Raw genomic sequence first — 9,833 nt, 5'->3', positions numbered from 1 at the left:
ACTGTCCCCAGACCAGCGCTCCTCACGCCTGCCCCTTCACCCTACCTCACCAGCGCTCCTCACTCCTGCCCCTTCACCCTACCTCACCAGCACTCCTCACTCCTGCCCTGCTCCCTTCACCCTACCTCACCAGCACTCCTCGCCCCTTCACCCTACCTCACCAGCACTCCTCACTCCTGCCCCTTCACCCTACCTCACCAGCGCTCCTCACTCCTGCCCCTTCACCCTACCTCACCAGCACTCCTCACTCCTGCCCCTTCACCCTACCTCACCAGCACTCCTCACTCCTGCCCCTTCACCCTACCTCACCAGCGCTCCTCACTCCTGCCCCTTCACCCTACCTCACCACGCTCCTCACTCCTGCCCCTTCACCCTACCTCACCAGCACTCCTCACTCCTGCCCCTTCACCCTACCTCACCAGCACTCCTCACTCCTGCCCCTTCACCCTACCTCACCAGCACTCCTCACTCCTTCCCCTTCACCCTACCTCACCAGCACTCCTCACACCTTCCCCTTCACCCTACCTCACCAGCGCTCCTCACTCCTGCCCCTTCACCCTACCTCACCAGCGCTCCTCACTCCTGCCCCTTCACCCTACCTCACCAGCGCTCCTCACTCCTGCTCCTTCACCCTACCTCACCAGCGCTCCTCACACCCCCCTTCACCCTACCTCACCAGCGCTCCTCACTCCTGCCCCTTCACCCTACCTCACCAGCGCTCCTCACACTGCCCCTTCACCCTACCTCACCAGCGCTCCTCACACCTTCCCTCTTCACCCTACCTCACCAGCGTCCTCACTCCTGCCCCTTCACCCTACCTCACCACGCTCCTCACTCCTGCCCCTTCACCCTACCTCACCAGCGCTCCTCACTCCTGCCCCTTCACCCTACTCACCAGCGCTCCTCACTCCTGCCCCTTCACCCTACCTCACCAGCGCTCCTCACTCCTGCCCTTCACCCTACCTCACCAGCCTCCTCACACTGCCCCTTCACCCTACCTCACCAGCGCTCCTCACTCCTGCTCCTTCACCCTACCTACCAGCGCTCATCATGCCTGCCCTTCACCACCTCACCAGCGCTCCACTCCTGCCCCTTCACCCTACCTCACCAGCGCTCCTCACTCCTGCCCCTTCACCCTACCTCACCAGCGCTCCTCACTCCTGCTCCTTCACCCTACCTCAACCAGCGCTCCTCACTCCTGCCCCTTCACCCTACCTCACCAGCACTCCTCGCCCCTTCACCCTACCTCACCAGCGCTCCTCACTCCTGCTCCTTCACCCTACCTCACCAGCACTCCTCGCTCCTTCACCCTACCTCACCAGCGTCCTCACTCCTGCTCCTTCACCCTACCTCACCAGCACTCCTCTGCTCCTTCACCCTACCTCACCAGCGCTCCTCACTCCTGCTCCTTCACCCTACCTCACCAGCACTCCTCGCTCCTTCACCCTACCTCACCAGCACCCTCGCCCCTCACCTACCTCACCAGCTCCTCACTCCTGCCCCTTCACACCTACCTCACCAGGGCTCCTCACACCTGCCCCTTCACCCTACCTCACCAGCGTCTCACCCTGCCCCTTCACCCTACCTCACCAGCGCTCCTCACTCCTGCCCTTCACCTACCTCACCAGGGCTCCTCACACCTGCCCTTCACCCTACCTCACCAGCGCTCCTCACTCCTGCCCTTCACCCTACCTCACCAGCGCTCCTCACTCCTGCCCCTTCACCCTACCTCACCAGCGTCCTAGCCAGCCTAACTAGCGATTAGCATATTCAGCTACAATTTATTTTAGCCCCCAACTTACTAAGAAAAGACCAACTAGCTGTTTGCAGACAGTAAGATACACAACCTAATAGTGTGATATAGAACACTTCTGGATTTATATTAACAAGCAAAGTGGAAAGCAGCATGGTTGTCATCAACATATTGTTGCATCTGCTGTGCAACTGTCCCAGCGGCCCGGTTAGAGGACGCAAGATGACCAGTAGGAGGCTGGGATACAACTCACACTTTATTCCAACACACCAGACACACAACACACACAACACCACACACACACACACACACACACACACCACACACACACACACACACCAGCCTACGGGAAGAGGAATAGAATTGGTGAAAGTGGTTTGTGGTCAGTGACCCGCTAACACACACGGTTGGGAAGTTCAGGATGGAGGCTTGTCCTTGTATGAAGGGCCAGTGGTGAGTTGTGTTGAGGTGGTGCAGAATTCTTCTGACCTGTTTGTCTCTCTGTAAACCTGTCCAACTGAAGCTGTGTTTGAGATCCCCCCCCCCCCCCCGGTACAGTCTGTTGATTGGCTGACCAGGGGGAGAATGTTCTGGAAGGGCCCTTGGCAACTGAGTAGCCAGGGACAGAGGTGTGAAACCGGGGATGGTAGACTCTGCTGGGCTGGAGAGTTTCTAAGTTTGTGTCTCTGTGTCCCCACAGACCCCACAGAGCCCCAGGAAAACAACACAATTAGACCCAACAAATCTTGAGAAAAAAAAAGATAATTACTTGACACATTGGAAAGAAATAACAAAAAAACAGAGCAATTAGAATGCTATTTGGCCTAAACAGAGGAATACACAGTGGCAAGAATAAACTTAAGAAAGCTTTGACTATGTACAGACTCAGTGAGCATAGCCTTGCTATTGAGAAAGGCCGGCGTAGCAGACCTGGCTCTCGAGAAAGCAGGCTATGTGTCACCTGCCACAAAATGAGGTGGAAACTGAGCTGCAATTCCTATCTTCCTTCCAAATGTATGACCATATTACAGACTCATATTTCTCTCAGATTACACAGACCCACAAAGAATTCAAAAAACCAAACCCAATACTGATAAACTCCATTACAACCCATATTTATTCTCCCTTTTTAATTTTATCTATTTGCACATCATTACAACAACTATATTATATATATATTATATATATTATATATTATATATATATATATAATATATATACACACACATGCATACATGTAAACTGGATGGTTAGAGCCCTGAATGCTGATTGCTGACAGCCGTGGTATATCAGACGTATACACGGGTATGACAAAGCATTTATTTTTCCTGCTCTAATTACGTTGGTAACCAGTTATAATAGCAATAAGGCACCTCGGGGGTTTGTTGGTATCATGGCCAATATACCACGGCTAAGGGCTGTTCTTAGGCACGACGCATTGTGCCTTATTGCTTAAATTGACATTTGAAATGTCTTTATTCTTTGGAACTTTTGTGAGTAATGTTGTACGGTTCATTTTTTGTTATTTCACTTTTGTTTTATCTATTTCAGCTTGCTTTGACGATGTTAACATGTGTTTCCCATGCCAATAAAGCCCTCAATTGAAATTGAGAGAGAGAGAGAATGACTCAAGTAGCAGAGTATCATTTAACAAACCAATCATTTAAATACCTTTTTATAGAAGGTAAAGTAAAAACTCAAACCGGTCTGTACATTATAGTATAGTAAAATATAGTAATAGTAAATATGTTTTACCTATACTTTACTTTCTTTAGTGTACAATGTAGATGTTAACATTAGTTAGCGGACGTCTTCACATTTTGTGTTTTTTATGTATTATTAAAGATGTTTTCTAAGACCCATCTGTTTGACCAGAAATCAAAGTTGAAATGCTGGAGCCAAATATGCCAGAGGGCATTACTTTGCTGTCAGATATGATATCAGTATGTTATCCTGGATTAAATGATGCGTCTGATCTTCTGTGTGCTAACTGGCTTATCAACACATTTTTATTTTTATATAGGAAAGCACAAGAAGTGTAGCCTATGTGCTGCAGTAAAAAAGAGGACAGAGTGAACTGTAACTTACTCAATAAGGCCAGCGTTTCCCAAACTCGGTCCTGGGGACCCCAAGGGGGCGCGTTTTGGTTTTTTGCCCCCAGCGCTACAACAGCTGATTCATATAATTAGCTAATCATCAAGCTTTGATCATTTGAATCAGCTGTGTAGTGTTAGGTCACAAACCAAAATGTGCACTCCTTGGGTTCCTGAGGATCGAGCTTTGGGAACACTGCTATAGCCTTGGTTAAAGCTGTATAGCCTAAATCCTAATGATGCAGGGTTTGATGAATACATCCTGGAGTCTGGACCCATCACTCCTCTCTCACAGCATGGGCTAAAGGACTGTGTGACATCAGATGTTTTGGCCTGTTGCTAAAACCACGCCAGACGTCCTGATAATTACTGTAATGTAAATATGCTGATTGGGCCTTGTATGATGAGTCAGGCCAGGCCTCCTATAAAATGTGATGGAAGGAAAAGAGAGAGAGTGCTCTGTCCATCTGTCTGTCTCGCCTCCTCCTCTGGTCCAGTGTTTTTGTCTCTTCTATTGTGTTGTTCCCTCACTTTTCTTCAGGCCAGTGGAGCTATGTTACACATCTGCCAGTGTGGTAAAGGGGGAAATATGTGTACAGTTGTGTGGTGTGCTATGCTAAGCTACAGTTGGATAGGGTTTCTAGGCTTAGTGTTAGTGGTGGCTGGCTATGCTACAGTTAGGGTTTCTAGGGCTAGTGTTAGTGGTAGCTGGGCAAGCTACAGTTATGGTTTCTAGGGCTAGTGTTAGTGGTAGCTGGGCTAAGCTACAGTTATGGTTTTCTAGGGCTATGTTAGTGGTACTGGGCTATGCTACAGTTAGGGTTTCTAAGGCTAGTGTTTAGTGCGTAGCTGGGCTATGCTAAGCTACAGTTAGGTTTCTTAGGGCTAGTGTTAGTGGTAGCTGGGCTAGCTACAGTTATGGTTTCTAGGGCTAGTGTTTAGTGTAGCTGGGCTAAGCTACAGTTATGGTTTCTAGGGCTAGTGTTAGTGGTAACTGGCTATGCTACAGTTAGGGTTTCTAGGGCTAGTGTTAGTGGTAGCTGGGCTATGCTACAGTTAGGGTTTCTAGGGCTAGTGTTAGTGGTAAGCTGGGCTATGCTACAGTTAGGTTTCTAGGGCTAGTGTTAGTGGTAGCTGGGCTATGCTACAGTTAGGGTTTCTAGGCTAGTGTCAGTGTAGCGGGGCTATGCTAAGCTCAGTTATGGTTTCTAGGCTAGTGTTAGTGGTAGCTGGGCTATGCTAAGCTACAGTTAGGGTCTAGGGCTAGTGTTAGTGGTAGCTGGGCTATGCTAAGCTACAGTTAGGGTTTCTAGGGCTAGTGTTAGTGGTAGCTGGGCTATGCTATACTACAGTTAGGGTTTCTAGGGCTAGTGTTTAGTGGTAGCTGGGCTATGCTAAGCTACAGTTAGGGTTTCTCAGGCTAGTGTTAGTGGTAGCTGGGCTATGCTACAGTTAGGGTTTCTAGGGCTAGTGCACGTGGTAGCGGGGCTATGCTAAGCTACAGTTAGGGTTTCTAGGGCTAGTGTTAGTGGTAGCTGGGCTATGCTACAGTTATGTTTCTAGGGCTAGTGTTAGTGGTAGCTGGGCTATGCTACAGTTAGGGTTTCTAGGGCTAGTGTTAGTGGTAGCTGGGCTAAGCTACAGTTAGGGTTCTAGGGCTAGTGTTAGTGGTAGCTGGGCTATGCTAAGCTACAGTTAGGGTTTCTAGGGCTAGTGTTAGTGGTAGCTGGGCTATGCTAAGCTACAGTTAGGTTTATAGGGCTGTGTTAGTGGTAGCTGGGCTAAGCTACAGTTAGGTTTCTAGGGCTAGTATTAGTGGTAGCGGGGCTATGCTACAGTTAGGGTTTCTAGGGCTAGTGTTAGTGGTAGCTGGGCTATGCTACAGTTATGGTTTCTGGGCTAGTGTTAGTGTTAGCTGGGCTATGCTACAGTTAGGGTTTCTAGGGCTAGTGTTAGTGGTAGCTGGGCTAAGCTACAGTTAGGGTTTCTAGGGCTAGTGTTAGTGGTAGCTGGGCTATGCTAAGCTACAGTAGGGTTTCTAGGGCTAGTGTTAGTGGTAGCTGGTATGCTAAGCTACAGTAGGGTTTATAGGCTAGTGTTAGTGGTAGCTGGGCTAAGCTACAGTTAGGGTTTCTAGGGCTAGTATTAGTGGTAGCGGGCTATGCTACAGTTAGGGTTTCTAGGGCTAGTGTTAGTGGTAGCTGGGCTATGCTAAGCTACAGTTAGGGTTTCTTAGGGCTAGTGTTAGTGGTAGCTGGCTATGCTAAGCTACAGTTAGGGTTTCTAGGGCTAGTGTTAGTGGTAGCTGGCTATGCTATACTACAGTTAGGGTTTCTAGGGCTAGTGTTAGTGGTAGCTGGCTATGCTAAGCTACAGTTAGGGTTTCTAGGGCTAGTGTTAGTGGTAGCTGGGCTATGCTACAGTTAGGGTTCTAGGGCTAGTGTCAGTGGTAGCGGGGCTATGCTAAGCTACAGTTAGGGTTTCTAGGCTAGTGTTAGTGGTAGCTGGGCTATGCTACAGTTATGGTTTCTAGGGCTAGTGTTAGTGGTAGCTGGGCTATGCTACAGTTAGGGTTTCTAGGGCTAGTGTTAGTGGTAGCTGGGCTAGCTACAGTTAGGGTTCTAGGGCTAGTGTTAGTGGTAGCTGGGCTATGCTAAGCTACGTTAGGGTTTCTAGGGCTAGTGTAGTGGTAGCTGGGCTATGCTATGCTACGTTAGGGTTTCTAGGCTAGTTGTATGGTAGCTGGGCTATGCTAAGCTTACAGTATAGGGTTTCTAGGGCTAGTGTTAGTGGTAGCTGGGCTATGCTACAGTTATGGTTTATAGGGCTAGTGTTAGTGGTAGCTGGGCTATGCTACAGTTAGGGTTTCTAGGGCTAGTGTTTAGTGGTAGCTGGGCTAACTACAGATAGGTTTCTAGGGCTAGTGTTAGTGGTAGCTGGGTTTGCTAGCTACAGTTATGGTTTCTAGGGCTAGTGTCAGTGGTGGCTGGGTTATGAGAGATTTCAGAAAGAAGATACACACATTCACTCTCTCTCTGCTCTCAATTCAATGGGCTTTTATTAGCATGATAAACATAGCACTGTCTCTCTCACACTCTCTCTTCCCCTCTCTCTCACACACACTCTCAGCCTAGTGTATGTGGTTGACTACTGGGAGTGTGTGTGGGGGGTAGCAGCTCAGGGAGGTTTTAGTGCTCTGTGTTTTATCACTGGTTTTATCTCTCCCTGTCATTAAGATAAATGATATTGAAGGTGGCTATCCAAGTCTCCAATATTCCACGCCCAGGGCGTTCGTTATACAAGGGGTGTGTGCTGCGTGTGCGTGTCACATTGACTTATGTGCTCCATGTTTCTGTAGTTTACCCATATATTGATTATTATGTATCCTATTACATTAGAGCTTCTGAGGGTGGTTTCCATAAGAAAGCACACAGCTGCTGCTCAGTGGACCTGTCACCTCTCTCTCACACACACACACACACCCGGTGTGGTCTGAAACAGCCCCGATACACCCAGCGTTATCCTGCTACCTTACTCTTTCAGAACCACAACATTATCACCTCACTGAAGTTGCGCTCAGGAGTGACTCACCTGCATAAGCTCACACTTTGTCTTGTTGTTCTCTTTGTAAACAAACACATGTGACTGTCTCAAACTGCTGTTTGGGGAAACACAGTACTACCGGTAAGCTTCATAATAAACCATTTTTACGGCGAAATGATGAACACGATCTGCTTATATATTACCTAGTCCTGGGGACCACCTGCGTGCACGTTTTGGTTTTTGCCCTAGCACTACAGAGCTGACCTAGTCCTGGGGGCAGGACCGAGTTTGGGAAACACTGACCTTGTGCACAAGTTCACTGTGGGTATTTATTTAAAAAGTGCTAATATTCAAAAGCCAAAAAGTGTAATTTACCAAAATGCTAACAACTACTAAGGAATCCTCATAGGATGCTAACTAAATGCTAACAACTATCCATAGAGGATGTCTAATTAAATGCTAATGAGCGCATTGCAAACATTTTATACAGATTCTGACCTAAACTATACAAGTAACTCCCAAATGCTACTCAGTTTGCTTGCGCAAAAGGAATTTAGCAAGGCTCGTGATCCACGAGGGATACTCTGCTATTATCAAGCGAATACTTGATTTTTGGAAGAAGCTACCACTTCGCCCAGATAGCATACATATTCATCCTGGTCCCCACGTGGGGAATGAACCCACAACCCTGGCGTTGCAAGCRCCATGCTCTACCAACTGAGCCACACGGGACCATTTGATTCCTGCATCAAGGGTCTCATGTAGTCATTTACTGTGACATTATTGGTCGGGTTTCATAGCGTTGGGACCAGGAAGCCTAAGGGTTTGTTTTCCCTGACAGAGATTAAGACTAGGCCTGGACCTAAAAGGTTATGTTCAAGGGAGATTCTCAATTGATAATGATGTTTTGTACAGGACTAGTCTAATCTGTATCCGGGAAAACCATCCAGAAATCTTTTGTCGCTTTAGATGGTCTGCTAARAATGATTGTATMGTTACTTATGTTATATTATCACAACACAGACATACCATGTCTGTAGGCTACATGTTATGAATGAGTTAAGTGTAAGTCACATAACATTGTATGGTCTTAATGACATCAGTCTCCCCCTTCCTCCCCTCTCTTCCATTCCATCTCCATCCAGACGCAAGTACGATGTCCTGTCACATTCTTCTTCTTCTATATCCTGTACACTCAGTGGCCAGTTTTAGGTACCACCCATCTAGTACCAGGTCGGACCCGTTGCCTCCAGAACAGCCTGAATTATTTGGGGTATGGCATTCAATCGCTGCTCAATTGGTATCAAGGGACCTAATGTGTTCCCCACACCAGTACACCACCAGCCTGCTGCTTAGGTCAAATCCTGACTCTGCCATCAGCATGACACAACAGGAACCGGGATTCGTCGGACCAGGCGATGTTTGTCCACTCCTCAATTGTCCTGTGATCACGTGTCCACTGGAGCCGCTGCTTCTTGTTTTTAGCTGATGGGAGTGAAACCCAGTGTGGTGGTCTGCTGCAAAAGCCCATCCATGACAAGGATCAACGAGTTGTGTGTTCCGAGATGCCGTTCTGCACAACACTGTTGTACTGAGCCTTTATTTGTCTGTTGGTGGCCCCGCCTGTTAGCTTGCACCATTCTTGCCTTTCTCCTTTGACCTCTCTCATCAACTAGTTGTTTTCAGGACGGTTGACTGGATGTTTGTTGCACCATTCTTGCCTTTCTCCTTTGACCTCTCTCATCAACTAGTTGTTTTCAGGACGGTTGACTGGATGTTTGTTGCACCATTCTCGGTAAAGCCCAGGAGGCTGTTCGAGGTACTGGATCTGGCGTGCCTGGGAACCGACGATCACACCACGCTCAGTCGCATAGGTCACTTGTTTTGCCCATTCTAACGTTCAATCGAAGAGTAACAATGTGTCTGGCTGATTTATACAGCAAGCCACGGCCATGTGACTCACTGTCTGTAGGGGAGAACGTGGTGGTGTACCTAATAAACTGGCCACTGAGTGTATATAGAAGTATATGATGTGTAACAAGTCACATAGAACCATAATTTTCTAAATGTCAGCATTACACCCATTCTGTCTCCCCCTTCCTCCCCTCTATTCTGTCTCCCCCTTCCTCCCCTCTCTTCCATTCCGTCTCCCCCTTCCTCCCCTCAGAGAGAGATGCTGTTAGCGGGAATCACTGACCACCAAACCACTTTCACCAACTATTCTCTTCCGTAGGCTGTGTGTGTGTTAGTGCTGTGTGTGTGTGTGTGTGTGTGTGGTGTGTGGTTTTTTCTGGGTGTGTTAAATAAAGTGTGAAGTTGTCTCCCAGCCTCCTACTGTCATTTGGCTCCTCTAACCGGGCCGCTGGGACAGTTGCACAGCAGATGCAACAATATGTGGGGAGGGGGGGGTACAGATAGAGGGGAGTAAGGGGGAGACAGGGCGA

This window comes from Salvelinus sp. IW2-2015, unplaced genomic scaffold (genome assembly GCF_002910315.2).
Source record: "Salvelinus sp. IW2-2015 unplaced genomic scaffold, ASM291031v2 Un_scaffold3868, whole genome shotgun sequence".
Taxonomy (NCBI): Eukaryota; Metazoa; Chordata; class Actinopteri; order Salmoniformes; family Salmonidae; genus Salvelinus; species Salvelinus sp. IW2-2015.
This window is presented reverse-complemented; position numbering follows the sequence as displayed.